Consider the following 20,216-nt stretch of genomic DNA (forward strand, 5'->3'; position numbering starts at 1 on the left):
AGCATAAATGGAGGCATAGGAATCATAAAGCTTTTGCAGAACTTTTTTGAATTCATACATATCATCAAATCCATAATCATCTGACATCTCACTGTAATAAAATTCTACCACCTTCATCTTGTACCGGGGATCTAAGAAGCATGCAACTGCTAGAGCAATATTGCTCATCTCCCAATACTTATCAAATTTCCCCTTCATGGACTTTGCCATAGAAACAATGAAATTGTCACTGCTTTGGAGCCACTCAATAATTTTGAGGTTAATTTCACAAAATTATGAAAAGAACAAGTTCGCTGTTGGATAATGAGTTCCTGAGAGAAGTTTAGTGGCATCATAAAAGATTTCCAAACAGTTACACAGGGCAGCAGCATTGTTCCATTCCTCTCTTGCAGGAGCATGCGGACCATATTTATCGGGATTTAGTAGAATAAGCCTTTGAAAAACTCTTTTAAAGTGAAGAGCATCTGCTAGCATTAAGTAGGTTGAATTCCATCTAGTAGACACATCTAAAGAAAGGCCTCTTTCTGCTATTCCCATATCAGTAGCATGCTTAAAAAACAACTCCTCTTGCACAGGTGAGCTCTTGACAATAAGGACTAATGAACGAATGTTTGCAATAACAGCTGAAATTGTGCTCACACCATCCCTAGCAATGAGGTTAATAATATGGGCAGCACATCGCACATGAAAGAACTTGCCACCACAATGTATAGAACCAATATTCTTAAGGGTAGAAATGATTGTGTCCACACAAACATCATTTGCAGCTGCATTATCTAAGGTTAATGCAAATAACTTATGATCAAGATTCCATGAGGCCATGTTTTGCATAAATGCAGCACTCAAATTAGCTCCCGTATGCCTTCCCTGAAGATGCATGAAGTTTATAATTCTTTTGTGTATCTTCCATTCATCATCAATGAAATGACAAGTAACACATAGGTACCCCTTATTCTGATTAGAAGTCCACACATCCATTGTGCAGCTGAACCGACAATTAAGAGAGCTACAATAGTCATAAAGCTTGTTCTTCTCATTGTAAAAAATATCCATTATCTTAGTCCTTGCAGTTTTGCGGCCCATTATTGGGAAATTTGGGCGCAATGATCTAATAAAGTCATTTGTATACTCATGCTCGCAATAATTGAATGGATACTCATGCATGATAATTGCTAGATAATATTTTTCGAGACTAGTTTCCTCATCATACTTCCCAACATCTGCATACGATTTTTTCATGCTAGATTTTGCTTTGTTTTCATCATGAAATGAATAGTAATGATTCCATAGACGTGTTGTACCTTGCTTGCTTGGGGCACAGAGAACATCATCACAATAGATGCATGCTGCCATCAGCTTCTTGATAACCATGTCATCCACCTTTTCTTCAACAAAAATTTCAGTGTAATGCTGCCAAACCTTCGAAGTTTTCTTCTTTGGAGGTCTGACTTTGGTGGTTGAAGTTCTTCCTGTTGGAGACTCAGTATTAGTATCAGCACCAATTGGAGTAGCATCCATAGCATCAGCCTCTATATCCCTCTCACTTGCATTCATATTGGCACTGTCATTTGGCTCTCTTCCAGTTACAGATGGCACTGTCCTCTGCAAGAAACAAATTTGATAATGAAAAGGCTGCATATTGTTGTAGTGTACATGAGCAGCTAAAAATCATTCACATATATGGATGTACCTGCTTATTTCTTGATGACCTTGTGCTTTTTGAAACCATGGTTATTGTACTGCCTCACTTGTCCTTTTGCAACTTTCAGGACCGTAATTTGGGAATAAAGCTTTTATATATAAACTAACAGAGTTTGGTAAATTGGCAATACAATATTCATCACAAAACACCCCACGCATATGCTAGAAGGGATCATTTAAGGCTTAATCACACAATGCAAAAGCTGATTATAAATGCAGTCTTCCATGGGTACTGCAGTGTTGTTATTTATGAACACAAGAGCTTGGGAAATAAACTGTAGTGAAAGTTACAGAGGAGGGCTGCCGTGGGGGGAGTGCGCAGGAGGCCAGGAGAGGCAGCTGTGTTGCCGTTGGAGCACAAATTGGAAGGGGGAAGCAGCAGCGTCACGCCGTGGGAGTGGAGCCGCCGCCGTGGGAGGAGAGCGGCCGCAGGAGCACATGAGCAGCCGCAGGCCGCAGCGGAGGTGCCGTCGTGTTGCCGTCGGCGAGCAGGTAGGGTTAGGGTGTTGTACACTTGTACTGTTGTTGCCTATGGAGAATTTTGGATGAGGAGAGAAGAGAATGAATGGGGAAAGTGGGCAGCTACGATAGATAAGGAGCGAAGGGTTGATTTTGGCGCGAGACGGATTTTACTGTTGACCTGTCGGATGCGGATAATATCCGATTTTACATCCGGATCCCACTAAAATTCGGATATCCGTATCCGAATCCGGATTTTCCAATCGAATTCGGATACATCCATTTCAGTATACATATTAATACGGATACGAATACGAATATCCATATTTACATTTTTAGCGGATACGGATTCGGATAATTCGGATTTCTTGCCATCCATTTCCACCCCTAGTCCAGATCTGCCTTGGACATCGGGATTCGGGCATGTTGCGCGTGGGTGGACGGTCCTGCCCCCACCAACAGTTTCTACGCACGTCTGGTCGGTCGCCCTCGGTTGGGCCCTAGCCAGTGTGCTTGAACGGCCGGCACAATCGGTGCCTTTTGTGAAAGTTTCCGGGGCGGGGAGGCGCGAGCGAAAGCTCTGCCTGGTTTGCTGGTGCCAATGTTGTTGACGTCCTCGGGGTCATTCCCTCTCTGGATGTGATATTATCGTGTCTCCTCCACCATAGTGCTTCTCTGGGTGAAAACCCTGTACGAGTGTCCGGATGGACGATTGTGGTATTGATGTCATTACCTTTCTGAAGGTGTCGCTTTGAGAAGGCTCTGTTCTCTTCGTCTGATCCGTTGACTTCTTCTGTAGGTTTACTCCTGAAAGGATAATGATGTCGTCTAGAGGGGGGGGGGGTGAATGGGCGTTTTTACAAAAATTCGTCCCCTTTTACTGTTGACCTAAACTTGCAGCGGAATATAAACTAATGGGTTTTTCACAAGTGAAAAACTTAAATATGCTAGGCTCAACTAGTGCACAATCACCTTAAATAAGTGTAGAAATTACAATCCTAAGGTGACAAAAATTACTCTAATCTAGCGAGAGATATGCAATAAAACTTAAATTGAAAAATGCTGAAAATAATGTTCATATGCCTGAAATTACTGCTCATCCGGATACTCCGGTGAAGACCGGAGTCTCCGGGTTGTACAGGTCCGGAATCTCCGGTGAAGTTCGGAATCTCCGGTTTCTATACAGAACAGAGCACGAAACTGAATAAAATTAATGAGTAGAGAGTTCTAGCTCAAACCAAGTGATATCGTGTGTTTCCGGAGATGATTCCACGTAGATTCACAGAGAACCTACACTCAAATACACACAAACAAGTAGATCGAGCAATATGCACAAAGATTTGAGCAAGAACTTAAAAGTAAGGAAAAAAGAGAGGAGACACAAGATTTATTTCCTGAGGTTCAAATTCACCACCGTGAATCCTACGTCTCCGTTGAGGAAGCTCCAACGAGCCGGATCTTTTTCAATCGCTTTCCTCGGTCCACTCTTGATTTCTTCCCTTGCGGAGGCGAAATCGAGCCCTTCACAAACTTCCGCGGAAACCCACAACCTTGGGTGCTCGTCGGCGACGTCTAGCCGCCTAGGAGGCTTCACCTCCAAGAGTAACAAATACGACGACGAACTTCTTGCCGAGAACTCAAGTGCTCAAGATTGGATTTTAGCTCACATGCACTCAATCTTCCAATCTCTCAACCCAACTCACTTTTCTTCTCAAATCACACACTAGAATGGAGTGGGAGAGTTTCTTTTGGCTCTAGAAATGTGTTCTTTCGTGCCCTTTGCAGCAGCCCCAAAGGATGGGGTGAGTGGGGTATAAATAGTCCACTCCAAAGAACTAGCCGTTACTGTTCTGACACACCCACCCCGGAGTATCCGATGAACACCGGAGTATCCGGTCTCAATTCCAAAAATGGCGTCAGAACGGTCACATAACATGTCAGAACTAGCCGTTAGGCTCTTTTCTGGACTTTACTAGAGTATCCGGCCTACACCGGAGTCTCCGGTCGGCACTTAACACAGAAACAGCCCAGGAAACTTCCTGGAGTCTCCGACCACTCCAGGTACCGGAGTATCCGGACTTCACCAGAGTCTCCGACCACTCCAGGTACTGGAGAATCCGGTCTTCACCGGAGTCTCCGAGTACAGCACAGCTGACCTCCGAAAAACGGCGATAACTTTTGATCCCGGAGTCCGATTTCGACGATTTTGGACTCTATGAAAAGCTTATTCAGAGGGCTACACATCCTAACTGAATTAATGACCTAAAACACATAGGATCAAACTAGGAACACTTCAAAACCCATTTTGGACACTTTCACATTTTCCGCTCTGGACTTTTAACAACAAACTCTCACTTTGGGTTTGGTTGGGAACTCTTGAGCACTGAGACACGACAATTAGCTCACGTTGCATCCCTCTTAATAGTGTGATATACCTAGACTCAATTTCAAAGATAAAGCACATTTGAACCAATTTGAGCCTTTTGAATACTTTCAAGTATTGCTTTTTACTTTCAAACCTATGAGGGTTGCTAACTTCCATAAAATCTTCACTCCATCTATTCTTGATTCCTCATGTGATTGATGCGAATCACTCATAGCTTCTCATAGCCTTGCACGGTCCATTGGCACAAAGTTTCACTTGCTCTTCACCATCTCCTTGGTCCTTCGACACCAAGCCATTTGCTTGCCCTTCACCACCGGATGGTCCATCGCAGTCGAGTCTTGCTTGCCCTTCACCGTCTTGCCATAGAAAACCACTTTGTATTCTACATCTTCAAGGAATTCATTTTATTAAATATGAAGTTCACTCTTGTTCTTCACTCTTGGCATATATGATTTCAATTCAACTTATACCTTCTTATGGATCCTAACCCGAACTCATTCTCAAGCACAAAGCACATGGGTTAGTCCATAAAACCTAAATGATAACTTTTATACCTTAAGTTACTTGATCTCCACAAGTAACTTATTAGCCTTCATGCATATTATCAATCTTCATATAGAACCTAACCCCACTCATTCTTAAACACATAGCACACATGTTAGTCCATAAAACTCTATTAACAAATCATACCTTTAGTTACTTGATCTTCACAAACAACTTAGCCTTCAAGATTATTGCTAATCTTATTGAGCTTCTTCTTCTTCTTATGAGCATCTAAAGTCTTAATGACTTTTGATGCAATTCTTTGAACTCATGGCATTTCTCAAAGAATTCATGCTTCATCATTTATGCATCTTCTATGAAATAACCTAATAGAAATTCTCAATATGATTGTTAGTCCATAGATATTGTCATCACTTACCCGAGCATCACCTAGAGTTCATTCATATCGATGCATTTTCAATCTCCCCATTTACCTAGAGCTCATGCATATCTCTCATCCATGCATCACCTATGGAACAACCTACTAATAAACTCAACACCATTATTAGTCCATAGGTATTGTCATTAATTACCAAAACCACACATAGGGGCTAAATGCACTTTCAACTCCTACGTCCTCAATTCATAGCGGCTCTTCATATTAGATTGACGCTTCACGACAACAATTTAGTCCAATGCGTTCTCCTCCGAAGTGACACACTACCGACATGTGTAACAGTGAGGTGCGATGTGGGAGCAGATCTCCTCCAATCAAGTTGCAACGTTGGAGCAGGGCTCCGTCGATCTGAGTTGTGAGGGAGACAATTATTTGGTTGGTTAGCACGCGAGTTGAGTTGGGTTGGACTTGTCTATTGTCTGGTTGTGCCATTTGGTGTGTGCGTTGTTCTGTTCGAGCTAAGATCGTATTGTCGTATCAGGGTTGTCTAGCGGTTTTTCTCTCTGAAACCGTGCATTTTTTAAGGTTTTTGGACCTATTTTTTTTTATAAACTAGGTTAATTTACTTATTCTTTATATATATATGCTCGGCTAGAGCTCTAGCTCATCATGATCTTTCCAAAAAAACATTTGACATCAGAGGCATGTCGACCTGGTGGATCCTCTGGACTTCCTCCTGTGGCAGGAATACGTGACGCGGGAGTATAAGAAGACGACGGAGATGGAGCAGCAGGTGGCGGGACTCATCAAGAGGGTGGCAGAGTTGTCAGCATTGAACTCGGTGATCCTCAAGATGGTGGAAGAAATGGGACCAGCGGTGATGCTGCTCATAGTCTGGAAGCCGGAGATGGAGGCGACGATGAACTACTTGTGCGGTGAGGTGATGGATCTGCGCACGCAGATGGATCAATTGAGCATCGGTGTGCAGGGAGGAGCATCGATTGACCACCGACCTCCTCTACTTCTACTGCCTCCGCACCTGAAGAAAATGGGAGATCTGTGACCTCTAACGGAAGGCGGCGATCTCGGGCCTGGTGACCATGGGGCGGAACATATGAATTGTGGAAAGGAAATTAGGGAAAAAAAATTCATGATTCCAACCCCGTTCAAGGGTACGCAACACTTGTCTGACCTCCTTCCTCATTCTGGTTGCTATGATTCATCACGATCGTTTGGGGGTGTCCACAATGCATTGCCGTGATTGGATTTTCTACCGTTTGATGGGGAGGGACCGAAGTTGTGGAAATCGAAGTGTGAATCATATTTTCGCATCTTTAGTGTGCATCTAGAGTTGTGGGTGAGCGTTGCTAGCATTCATTCGAGCGGGAACGTGGCCCTGTGTTCCAGACTACACTACTTATTGTCGAATTGCTGGATTTGGAACAGTTTATGACAGGAAATTGTGGACAAATTTGGTAGGGAGGAGTTCTAGGGTGCACTGCGTTAGTTTACGCGACTGCGCCAAATGGGCAGTGTCTTGGATTACACTGATCGCTTTGAGTCCTTGATGCATAATCTGTTAGCTCATCACGGATCATGGGAACCACTATTTTTTCTCACACAATTCTTAGATAGGCTCAAAGATGAGATCTGAGTTGTTGTTGTTTTACACTGTCCGAGTACCCTAGATAATGTCGTGTCTTTGGCTTCTTTGTAGGAAGAGGTGTTAGAGATGAGCAGGCGGAGGGAACGTCAATCGAAGAGCACGAGCGTGTAGCGCGGACCCTCTCGATCACCTGTGTTCTCAGAGATGGGAACAAGGCAAGAGCTCTACCTCCAGAGAAGCCTGAAGATCAGAGAGGACTTGATGCCTCTCGAGCAAAAGTTCTAGAGGACAGATTGGCCTTTTTGCGGGCATATTGTCGATCGAGGGGGCTGTGTTACCACAGTCACGAAAAATGGTCTCCTGTCACACCCCAAAATTCTAATTTTGGGTTGTAAGCATTTTAAAACAATAAAATGACATTTCCTGGAATTTGAAAGCTTTTCAAATAATTTTTTTAGAGTTTAAAAAGAACTTTTTTTGATGAAAAATGTATTTATAAAATATAAAATATTAAAATAGGTTAAGGAATTTCAAGTTTGGATAAATCTTTATTCCATTTTTTCTATATCATCCAAAAATCCTCCATGGACAATCTCATCTCACGTCCTTTTAATCCAACCCAACATGCACTGTCTTTCCTTAATGTTTTTCTCTCTAGTCTATGGCTCCAGACCAGCAACATATCATCAACCTTGCATTGCATTGGATTGCTAGCAAGACGGCCCATATGTGTGCTAAAGCTAGCCCAAACCAGCTCGCTTTCTTGTGCATGAACCTGATCGTTTTCATCCACCTCCAAACGACGTCGTCCATTCGCTTGGCAGCCACGGTTGCCTAGCTGCCCATCCCCATGGCACTTGCCCTCCCTTCTCTCCCGCAAAATTTCTTCACTAAATCGCTCACATCAATCCAATCTTTATTCCCCTCAATTCAATATCAAAAACTGAAGCTCTATATGTCTCTAATGGACATAATGGCAATTGAAGCTGGCTGCCAGTTACTCCTCATCGCTAGCCTCGTCTTCTCACTCAGATTCGGAGTTCAAGATGACCTCAAATACAAATCTTGACAATACAAAGTTGTAGATCTCGTCGAGATCTTCGATTTTCACCTATGGAAGTCCCCATTTGCATAATGGAGCTAGGACTTATTGCCCCTGAAATCAGTGCTGCACAGATTGGTCTGAGTTCAAATAGTTTATTTTGTGACGCATTTTTGGAAATTAAGATGATGTTTTCAGAAATTCCAATGAATACCAAGGTTGTAGATCTTTTCGAGTACTACAAGATAGAGTATAGAAACATCCAATTTGGTGCCTGGAAGGTGGAGTTATCATCCTCGAAACACAGGCCTGCGAATTAGCGTTGTGCAATTGGATCACAACTTGGGCCTGGGCCATGGCCAGCTTGGATCCCACCTTTGCTCACTAGCCCGGCATTCCTAGCCCCCATAAAAAGGTACCAACACACCCTCCCTTTCCCTTTTCCCACATCCACCAAACCCTAGCCGCCGCCCCGACCTGCTGGGCACCGTTCGCCGTCGCGGACAGCCATGTCATCACCGGTTGGCATCCGCGTTCCCCGTTGATTCATCCAGCCAAATACCTTGATCTTTTGCCAAGATGTGCCCCGGGTTGTCCCCCACCATATCCCAAGGCAGTTTGTCCAGAGGAGAACAGGTGACGCCAGGATCTTCATCGTCGTCCGTGCTGCTCTGTGTCTGGCCGCGTCCAGGGCGCAAACCGAAGAATCCATCAGCGTTCCCAATGATCCAGTAAAGATCCAGCCAAGAAACCCACATCACTATGTAGAACGTCGATGGAACCTTAGAATCCCTGAAGGGCTCGACCAGATCTTCATCGGTGCAATGGGAACATGAGCCCGAATTCCAGAGTCTCTGTGAATTCTTCTTCAGCGATCGTCGCAGCAAGGTGAGGACCCCGGACCAGCCCCTTCCCCTCCTCCTTTCCCCTGTTTGGACACCATTTGTGATCCCTAACTGAACCCCCAACCCCGGCTAAAGCTCGATCTATGCCGCCACGGTCATTGCCATCGCGGACAGGCATGCCATCGCGGATGTGAAATGTACGTGATGTTGCCTAGAGGGGAGGGGGGTGAATAGGTGTTTCCCAAAATTTAAAACTTCGCAACCGATTACTGAGTCTGGATACTTAGGTCAATCTGGAGACTCCGAATTATACAGAATCCGGATACTCTGGGCTTACCCGGATAATCCGGATGAAGCAGGAAATCAAAACTTATGAACTTTTGAGCAAATCTAAATAGGTCTATAAGTTACCACAAATTCTAAGAGATGCCTAAATACCTTATCGCCAACAACCTGCAGTCACACGCATAGAAGCAAGAAGATCAGGAAAATCCCCAAAAATCAACTAGAACAAGTGAATGTGTAATAAAATAAAGGAGACAAGGATATGTTCCTGAAGTTTGGCCACCTCACAAAGAAGTGCCTACGTCTCCGTTGAGGAGCTCACAAAGAGCCAAGTCTCTCTTAACCCTTTCCTCACCCAAGCGACCACAAAGATCAAGCTAGGCTACTTACTCAAATCAATGGGTAATATAAACTTCTCGGGGCACTCCACAAGCTTGGGTGCTCTCCGGGTGATATCTTGCCATCTAGGAACTCAAAGCTCCAAGAGTAAAAAACGCGAATCAAAAGCTTGGCGATGACCTCAAGTGCTCAAGAATAGATTTTAGCTCTCTAACACTTAATCTTACTTTTCAAACCCTAATCTCCAAATCTTGCAAGAATCAAAGCTCTAAAGGAGTTAGGATGGCTATTGAATGGCTTTGAATGAGTTTGCCCACGAGTGGTTCAGCAGCAAATGAAGGGGGTTGAGGGGTATTTATAGCTCACTTCAAAAAAATAGCTGTTACTGTGCATTTTGTACTGATCCGGAGTATCAGGGTTCACCTGAAGACTCCGGGTAACTCTTGGGAACACATGCAGAATCACTATTAGAAGCCTGCCCGGAGGGTCCGGAACCACCAAAACCCGGAGACTCCGGGTTAAGCACTTAAAGCCTACCCGAGACTCTGGCTCGGAGTCTCACCCGGAGACTTCGGCCACATACCAGACTTCGGAGTATCCGGGCTAACCCGGAGACTTCAGGTTGAGCTCTCAAGTTCAAACCGAGTCTCTCTGCCGGAGTCTCACCCAAAGACTCTGACCTACTGATCAGAGTCTGGAGTATTCGAGCTAACCCGGAGACCCCAGGCTCAGACAACAAATGCCTTTTTCCCAGTGTCCGTGGGTGATTTTGTCTCTCAACTTTCGGTTCTAAAAATATACTTTGAGTACTGACACACCTTCAAGACTATCAACACGCATCCCTCTTGATAGTACGGCTATCGTGAACTCAAATTCAAAATAAAATGAATTAAGGCATATTGAGTAACTACATGTCACTTCTCTTTTCTTTTTGAGGGACGCCAATGTCTCTTAACTTATCCGAAGGGACTTAAAAACTGTTCATAACTTCAGCAAACTCATTAGTCCCTTAATCGTTTATCATCAATTAGCCTAGATGCACTTTCAGGATGGCATTGGCGTTCTCCAGCCTATCAGGATCGCCATGCCCTTTGACCAGCATGTGCCCCTGGATGTCCTACACGTCCTCACCAAATATATTATCCATTAGAGCACTTAAGCCACTGGGATCACGATCGTTGTGCCACTGCCCCAGTCTGAAGTTATGCGTGTGCATTGCAGGTTCAAATCGCATTCCCGGGTGAACCAGCACTCCAATCCCTGAGTCCTTTGGCCAAGACATGCCTTTGATAGTCCTTAACATCCTCCCATTTTGGGTTATCCAAATATGCACTAGAGCCACTATACTCGACGTCGGCGTTGCTGCTGCCCTGTTTGGAATGTTCTGCGTGTGCACTGCAGATTTAGTCCGCTTTCCCCATCAATCTAATAGTGGTTTTAATGTACCAATTGCGTCACGGTGTATTACATCACATCTTCTTCATGTACACATGAGGGTCCCCTCGGATCTGCAGTGACGCCACCAAGAACGCGATCCCAACCTCTAACATCGTTGCACAATCTCGCCAAAGTCCTCGATCGATCTCCCTCTATGGGGATGATTTGTCCAAACCACCACCGCAGCATCGTGTTCTAAGGAAAACACTTTTTTCAGATGGTTCCCCAAAACACAACCAATCCCCGGTAACGCGCACATATTCTTCGATGTGTCTATGCGCGGCCACTACCGAACCTGGGAGCGTTTGTTGTTGTTTTGCCGCTATCTCGGAACCTCTCTACCTAAATCTTGTACCCTATCCAACTATAGTATTTTTATGATGTGTTATCTCTGTTTGGTGTATTGTTTCTTAGTTTTTTTGTACTTTCTCTTTTGTCGGTAGATCTTGTGAGCAGAATATGACGTTTCTAGAGATTCGATAAGCTACAAGGTCGAGACTTCAAGATATGCCAGAACCGACTTTACGAAGATAACTGAGCAGCAGCCAGACAAGTGTCCTTGAACATCTTGCACCTATTTTAGGACTTTTATATTAATTGTTTATCCTTCTTGCATCCTTGTCTAATTTGGAACCCCATGATTAGGGTTTACTAGATTTTGTATGATTGTCATTGTCGTCATTGACGAGTCATGAGAAATAAATGGTAGATATGCTAGTTGCTATCATGGTTGGGTAAATATTAATCTTGACTAATATTTAGGCAATAAGAATCAGGTATGATAATCTTATAGCAATATGGTATAGGGATCCTAACTGGATGGTTGGTTTGAGGTGATGTTGCACAACAGGTTTATGGTTGTTCCTGTGTGGGATCTTAAGGACCGGTTCTTGAAGCATGTAACTAGGCTAAACCGTAACCATCCATGGGGCCTATATGAGTACGGCCTGACCAATTAATTAGCCACCCCTCCGGTTCTATGAGCATCATTAGATGGTTAAGTAGTACAAGAGTGAGCTTCTACAGCGATGTAATCATCTGTTAGCGGTGAAAGCTCAGTGGGTGCTTGCGGGTCGGTGGGAGCTTTGTAAAGGCCTTGTAGTGATCTACTGGTGCACACCTCAGATGTGTGTAAGTGCTTGGCCGGTATGACAATATGGAGACTGTCACTTGGTAATGCGGGTGATGAAATAACGACCCGTGGGGAAAGATGGGCAAACTCTGCAGAGTATAAAATTGATCGATCAGCCGTGCTCATGGTCAAGAACGGCTTATACCTCTTCTTGATTAGTTGGGATCAGGGTTCTGGTATGGATGGTTGGGTAGCCAGGTAATAGGATTACCTGGTGAGTTATGGTAGCCGGATATAAAATATCTGGTGAGTTTGGTAGTCAGCTGGGATCCGATGAGCTATTATTCTTGTTTAAGTTGTGTCTCACACTTAGTAAATAGGATGTATGTTTCTTGGAATTATAAGTTAAGGTTGCATAATGCAGTAAATCAATATCTAACATTTTCTTGACTTCAGCCCTCATGTCATACTTTCCTATACTTACGGAGTATGATATATACTCACACTACTATTTCTAATAATAAATGCTGTTCAGTCGGAGAAAACTAAAAGGAGATCAAGGAAGCTGAAGGCTATAATAAAGACGTAGCGCCCTAAATCGCGTTGCCCTCAGTCGATTACATGTGGTGTGGCTTGAAGCTTTCATTAGAGTTTCTTTTTTTTCCGTTGCTATTTAAAAAATCTATTATCTATTTCAATAAAATTATTTTGTTCAATATAAAACTGTATATCACTAATAATATCATCGTGTGTGTGTATATATATATATATATATATATATATATATATATATATATATATGATAAAAACTGATCTTATCGTACATGTAAAATGTAAAATACAACTAGTTATTCTTTTAATAACTGGACGTGACATCTCCTAACCATAAGTGCGCTAACACTGTCCAACTTCATATCGTGAAGGAGCTTCTGGAGTATTTGGAGCCCGATACCATTGCAGTTGAAGCCTCTGTGTCTGAAGAAAGAGCTGAGGACCATTTCTAAAGAAGCTATTAGTGGAGCTGACGCACAGAAAACATTTTGGTTGCAGGGTCAGATTCAAGGTACCGAAGTGTCGATGCTAGTCGATTATGGGAGCTCACACTGTTTCATTAGTGAGCTTCTTGCCACCAGACTGTCGAGTGTGGTCCGAGCTGCTCATCCAGTTAAGGTACGCATCGCGGATGGAGATCTATTATACTGCAATTTTGAAATTCCTGCTTGTCAGCGGTGGATTCAGGGCTCTACTTTCTGTTGTACCATGAAAGTTGTACCACTAAGTTGTTACGATGTTATAATCGGGACGGATTGGTTAGAACTGTTGAGTCCCATGAGTATTCATTGGGCAAAAAAGACTCTGACCTTTGCTTATCAAGGGAGAACAGTCGCATTGAAGGGTGTACAGCCTCAGCTATCTAAATGTGCAATGATTTCAGCACTTCAACTTCAGAGTTGGTCCAACAAGGGTGCTGTGCAATCCTTGATTCATCTCTGTCAGACTGAACAGACACAAGAGTATTCAGATATACCAGCAGCCATTCTTCAGTTACTGAACTCTTTTGATCATCTGTTTGCAGAACCTCGAGGATTACCACCTCCTCGGCAATTTGACCATTCTATTCCCTTGCTACCAAGAGCCAAACCCGTCAATGTCAGACCAGCATCGTGTTAGACCATTCTATTCCCTTGTGACCTATAGAAGCGAACCGAATCAAAACATCGTGTTGGATCGTAGCACTGAGCCAGCTTAGCTGGAATGGTAGTTGAACACTAACCAACCAGCTGAGTTTACACTAGCTGCGTAGAACGAAACTACCGGAGCTTCTGGTGCCACGCGCCGCCGGCGGTGGCGGCCGCCGTCGGAGCCCGGAATTCTGTCAGAGACAGCTAATCGACGATTATGCCGTGTCATCGGCGTTGTTTGGAGCGACGTGAGGGCAGCTTCGTCTCGACTAATAAATGCTGGCAGGTTGTGTGATTGTACATAGTCCGTGCACGTGTTCGCCTTCGCGTTAGCTTGCAAATGCCGAAACCCAACTGAAGGAGATAGTATAAAGCTGATCCTTTCTTGCACCAGAGCGCAGTGTGTTACGTCTCTGAGCCGTGTAACGCTGGCGTCGTTGACATCTTGGGCTACCTTGTACGAAGCTGTCAACTGACCAACGCCCGTTTCTCATTTTATCCACCTGAGCAGTTGCTATGTCATTCTCGCAATCTCGAATGTGAAAAACCTGTATGACTGACGAAACAGAGAATGCCTCGTAGTGTTCTTACTAAAAGACTGGAAAAGGTTCAAGTTTTGTGCACTTCAGTTCCTACTTTTTGCATGCTAATCCAGTTTCTAGTCGAGGGCCAGCAGACATACAATCGGCGTGACGTATTTTATTTGTACCTAAGTATTTCAATTTTATTTTACAATTTTTTTCTTCACGGCAAAAAGATCGAAATTCGTGAAATTTCGATCATTTTTCGTCCTCTGCTACGTGGATCTTATGTTGAAAGAAAATTTTAAAATTAAATATTTTTTCTCCTCTAAAATTTCATGGAAATTCCAGTAAAATTTTAATCGCTGTCTACGAATCCGTATTGGAAAGTTGGAGGCTGGAGAGAGAGACAGCGCAGCTTACCGAATACCGACTGCTCTGCTACGATGAAAAGGAGCAGAAGAGACGTTGCTTTCACGTGTGCCCACGCCACTGGAAGGTATGGTATGCGGCCGGCTTCATACAACTCCCAATCCAAATGGAAGGACCATGCCATTTCCGAAAACAAACAGGGCGTGCTTGCTTCTGATGCAAACTTGCTGGTGCAAAAGCAAATACGATGTGTGGCCGCTGAATTAAAGCAAAAGCAACGTTGCTTCGAGCACTGAGAAATACTACGACGGTTGCCGCTTATTGGCCCTGGATTAGGTATGTCTGCAGTCTGCCCATGAGAGGTCATGCTCAAATCGGCGATAGAGTAGCGAGCATCATCAGGGTACTGCCCAATCTCGTGAGGCTTTGGTAGTACTATTGCCTCCAGCTGCGTCAATGATTCGATGGTTTCATAATCCAACCTTTCATGGGGAAGAAAGTCAATTGTCAGCTAGTCTAGAGTCTAGAATCTTTTTTCTTTGCGATGAAAAGAGATTTGTCATGAAGTAACTGTTGCAATGCGAGGGTTACGCATTGATGCCCCCACATGCCTGACACCCCCCCACCCCGCTACAGTTACTCTGCAACTTCTTGCCAGAGGGTCTAAGTACGGGCTGACGTATGGAGGAATGCGTCGTTGTACGTAGGGATACTCGGGCACATTCCCTCAGGCGGAACCGCTTCCCTTCCGCTGGTTAGTGGGGACATAGGTGAGTTCTCGCTGCAGGCAGGTCCAATGGTGTCGGTTCTCACTCTCTCACTATAGGCAGGACTGATGGCGGTTCCCACGGGTTGTGCGCTGGAAACTACTATGAGGGCAGTTGCAGGATTTTGCCATGGTAGTTCCTCCACGATCTCCCTTATCCCCTGCGCTCCCCACTCCAACCCTAAACCGGTTCCTCCTTTCCCTCACATCCCCACCTTGCGACGCTGGATTCGGCATCTCTACAATGCTGCTTCCACAGATTGGCGAGGATCCGTGACCGGAGATACGAGATCGTTCTCCTAATTCATCGCCTCTCCTCCGAAATTTGCAGCGGCACCCTGCATCATGGTTGGCGACCGTGGTGCCTGGGGCGTTCAAAGGTGTGGTGGCTCCGGCTTTGGGAGAAGTGGGCGTGGTGCTGGTCGTACTTCGGCCCGTGGTGGCTTGCGCCGTGATGTTGGGGGCAAGAAGTGGCAAGAAATTGGATCCTCTAGAGTTCCTGGATCACGGTTGTGCAGGGGCGGACCCACAGGGTAGTCCTGGTAGGCCCAGGACTACCCTGATCCAGCCTAGTTCGATTTGTAATTAGTTAGCCCGGTTGTAAAAAAAATCAAAAAAGCCCACGACTGGTTTCGGTGATCGTCGCGACGACTCGCCTCCTCGCGCCGCTGCCGAGTCTCCTCGCCTCCTCATCCTCGATTATAGCGCAATCGCCGAACCCAAAAAAAAAAGGCGAAATCGCCGGTAGCGCACCTGCGCAAGGTAGAAGAAATCAAGAAAAGGGGTCTATCCATTGACCATCGGTCCAATTGGTTGCTCCCCTGGTATGGTAGGCTCTAGGCTGGTACTTCATCAAGGCATCAATCCATTATCCATCGGTTCGTCTGGCAAGGCATCCGCAGCAGGCAGCACCTTGCAGCTGTAGACCATCAAGCATCAAAGCATCAATCCATTATCCATCAGTCCATCCGGCAGCACCTTGCAGGCTTGCACCTGGTACGTCAGTACGTGAGTACATCCATCGACCATCGGTCCATCCGCAGCCCCACTTCCATCGTTTTCTATTTTCTCGTTACCTCATATGATCGAATCGCATTGTTTGGTTTTTCTTGCAGTAGCAGACTAGCAGGAGCAGCCGAGCAGGACCGTGTCCGCGTGTCCCTGGCATCGTCTGACGGGCCTACCGTGGCAGCGGCGGAGGCCAATTCACAGCTACTGTCACTTTTTCTGAATAATTGGTTTCAATCATAGTTGCTTTACAGAGATGAAGAGGCAGGGAGATATTGCTTCGTTTTTCTGGAAACATGAAGTGTATATTGGTGTCATTGTTCAAATTCGGCAAGAGCTTGACAATTGGTTTGATGAGGTAAATATGGAGTTGCTTATTTGCATGTCGGCCTTGAATCCCTTCAATTCTTTTGACATATTTATATTACGGTTTTATAAATTTGGGATTTATTGTTGAATTTACGATATTATACCAAATTACCGAATTTGCATTGTCTTTTATCAAATTTTATACTCTTTTACCGAATTTGTAGTCTTAAAAATTTGAATGCCTACCCTATGAAAAAATCCTGGGTCCGCCACTGCGGTTGTGAATGGTTCAGCCTCTGCCGTGCAAACTGAACAAGAGTTTCAGGACTTTTTTGAAATACTTGGAGATGTTGTGCCAAATAGTGGTATGATATGAGATGTTTTAGTCCTAAATGGAAAAATTGGATCAAAAAAGTGGTTTGTGATGGCACCTTAAGTGTGAAGTTGAACAATAATATGGGTTCCTACTTTGGTAGTCATAAAGGGATGGTGCAGTGTGATCATTTGTCATGCTTCCACTTTAATCTAGTTGTTAATTTCTTGGCTAAGATGATCACAACTCCTCAGAAAAATGGCCAAGTGACTAGCCTGTCCCCCATATGTTTTAAGTTAGTATATATTGCAATTCTGCAATATGTTGATGACACAATTCTTTGTCTTTAGCATGATTTTTTAAAGCAAATAATCTCAATTTATTATTATACATGTACGAATTGATGTCTGGCCTCAAGATCAATTTCCAAAAAAGTGAGGTGATGATTTTAGGGGGTGACCACTCTATAGCTAAAAGATATGCTAATATTTTTCACTGTCAAATTGGTTCCTTTTCTATTAAATACTTGAGAGTTCCTGTTAGCCCTAGTAGACTCCTTATAAACTGGATGAAAATGGAAGAGAAAGTCCTCAAAAAGCTTGATGTTTGGCAAAGTGATTTAATATCTATGGGTGATAGACTCATTCTCATTAATGCTAGTCTTTCAAATATCTCCATTTACCAGGTGTCAATGTATCAAATGCCAAAAATTATCATTAAAAAGATGGGAAAATTATGAAAATACCATCGCAATGTTGCTAAATACCATCGCAAAGTTGCTGAGTTGCTAAATACCATCGCAAACGTGAAGAACTCTGGAAAATACCATCCTCGTTGCATTTGCGACGTTAAAATGCTGTGAACAGTACTTGACAGCTCTAATTTCCCTCAATTCAAAATAGTGGTCTTCTGTTGCTCTAAAAATCTTAGATCTTTTTATACGTATTCCATAATCCATTTGCAAACCATTTTAATTAGATTTATCCAAAAAGCCTATGTAGAATTTAAACTAAAATTCTCCAAAAAAAACTACTTTATAACTTCTAACAATTATTAGAGCCTAAAATAAATTCCCAAAAATCTGAGAAAATTCACTAATATTCTTATTATGTGATGTAATAATTTCTAAAATTATTTTCAGCCTTAGGTTATATGGTGAAAATCAAATTGAATTAAAAGAAGAATATCACGTGAAATGATAAAAATGGAGCATGACAAAGGAACTCGCTTTTTCATAATATAATAAGAATATTAGTGAATTTTTTCAGATTTTTGGGAATTTATTTGAGGCTTTAATAATTGTTAGACTTTATAAAAGTAGCATCTTTTGGAGAATTTTAGTTTAAATTATACATGAGATTTTTGGGTAAATCTAATTAAAATAGGTTGCACATAGATTATGGAACATATACAAAAAGGTCTAAGATTTTTGGAGCAACAGAAAACCACTATTTTGAATAGAGGAAAATTGAAGTTGTCAAGTACTTTTCATGGCATTTTAACGTCGCAAATGCAACGACGATGGTATTTTCCAGAGTTCTTCGTGTTTGCGATGGTATTTAGCAACTCAGCAACTTTGCGATGGTATTTAGCAACAAGAGTTCTTTTGCAATGGTATTTTCATAATTTTCCCTAAAAAGATTGATATTGCCAGGAAGAAGTTATTTTAGCAATGTGGTGGAACTAAAATGAAGAATCATCTAGTCCATTAGGACAAAATTTGTTTGCCGAAGAAAAAAGAGGTTGATGTTAAAATCCTTTCTGAACTTAACATTGTCGTTCTTTGTAAGTGGTGGTGGAGACTTGAAAAAGGGGATGGGATGCGGCATTCCATTGTTAGGAAAAAGTATCTTCAGAACTCTTCTGTTGTTGAGGTTAAACACAAGTTTAGTGACTCTCTCTATTGGGCGGACCTAATCAAAGTTAAGCTTGTTTATCTCCAAGGGAGGAAGATCCTAGTGGGTAATGGCAAGAACACAAGTTTTTCTACCACTGGTATTACTACTGTTTGTTGATTTATTTGGAAGGCTCGCAATAGGGTATGTTTTGACAAGAAGCTCTTGCGTGATCCCACTAACATCATTTTTCGCTTGTTCCTTCTTGGCTACTTGGGCAAAGCTTCTTAAAGAGATGAGTAAGGATGATCTCATATGCGGTGCTCAAGGTTTATTGGAAACAGTGAAACAGTTGTTGTTTGCTTGGCATCTCTTATCCTCCTCCTTCCACTAATCAACTGACGAGGTTTCCTGGTAACGCCCAACCTCCCCCCTCCATTGACCAGTTGATGCGTCTCTCTGGTATACCTCCAATTGAGGATGAGCATCCTTTTGATGATGAAGACGAAGATTGATCATGCCCTCCTAATGTTCCTTCCTTCAGTCGCTCTGTTGATGATCCAGATGCTATATGACTTGAGGATGGTTCTCCCTGTTTCAGAACTTTGCTATTATTCTGCTTTAGTTCAATCTTTCTACGTTGACTTTAGCTTATTTTGAGTAGTTATGATTGTCATCTCATTTACGCTCTCTCTGGTTGTGTCGGTGTTCCTTTTGCTTGTAAGCTTTCCTCTCCTATCTGGTCCGTAATGACTGTGCTTAACTATTCTGTTATCAAGTAATGGAAATGGGGTTTCCTCATTGTCGAAAAAAAGTCTAGTTAGAAAAGTGTATGTTTTGGCTTTCGTGGTCCAACGAAAGGGGAAGATGAACAAACTTTGTTTAGATGAAGAAAGTACAACTTTAGTCCCTATACTAACAGTACGTTAAGCCATCAATGACATATATAGCCATTTCTTTCGATGTGAGCACACATGTTGAGTCTAGGACTACAACTCGGGTAGATAGTTTGCACCATATATAACTAACTATATTTGTGACCGTTGAACATTTGAACTGAACCAATTGATTATATATGGCCTATGAATCTACTCCTAAAAATCTACATTTGAACTAACATTTGAAGCATTACCAGCTCCGAAATGGAAAGAAAACTAAGCGACGAATATCAAAAGCGTATGGACAATGAATTTCTTTGAAGCTTATCTGCTCCGCAACTATGACCGCTGTATGATTTTTGGATGGATCGAAAAACGGCCAGGTAGATGTGACGGGCCACAAATCATGCATGCATGGGCCTCCATCCCTTGCAACATTTGTAGTGGGCTTTCGTCCTTTTTCATCTCTGCAACTTTCAG

The sequence above is a fragment of the Phragmites australis genome, chromosome 10 (assembly GCF_958298935.1).
Source record: "Phragmites australis chromosome 10, lpPhrAust1.1, whole genome shotgun sequence".
NCBI classification, from domain to species: Eukaryota; Viridiplantae; Streptophyta; class Magnoliopsida; order Poales; family Poaceae; genus Phragmites; species Phragmites australis.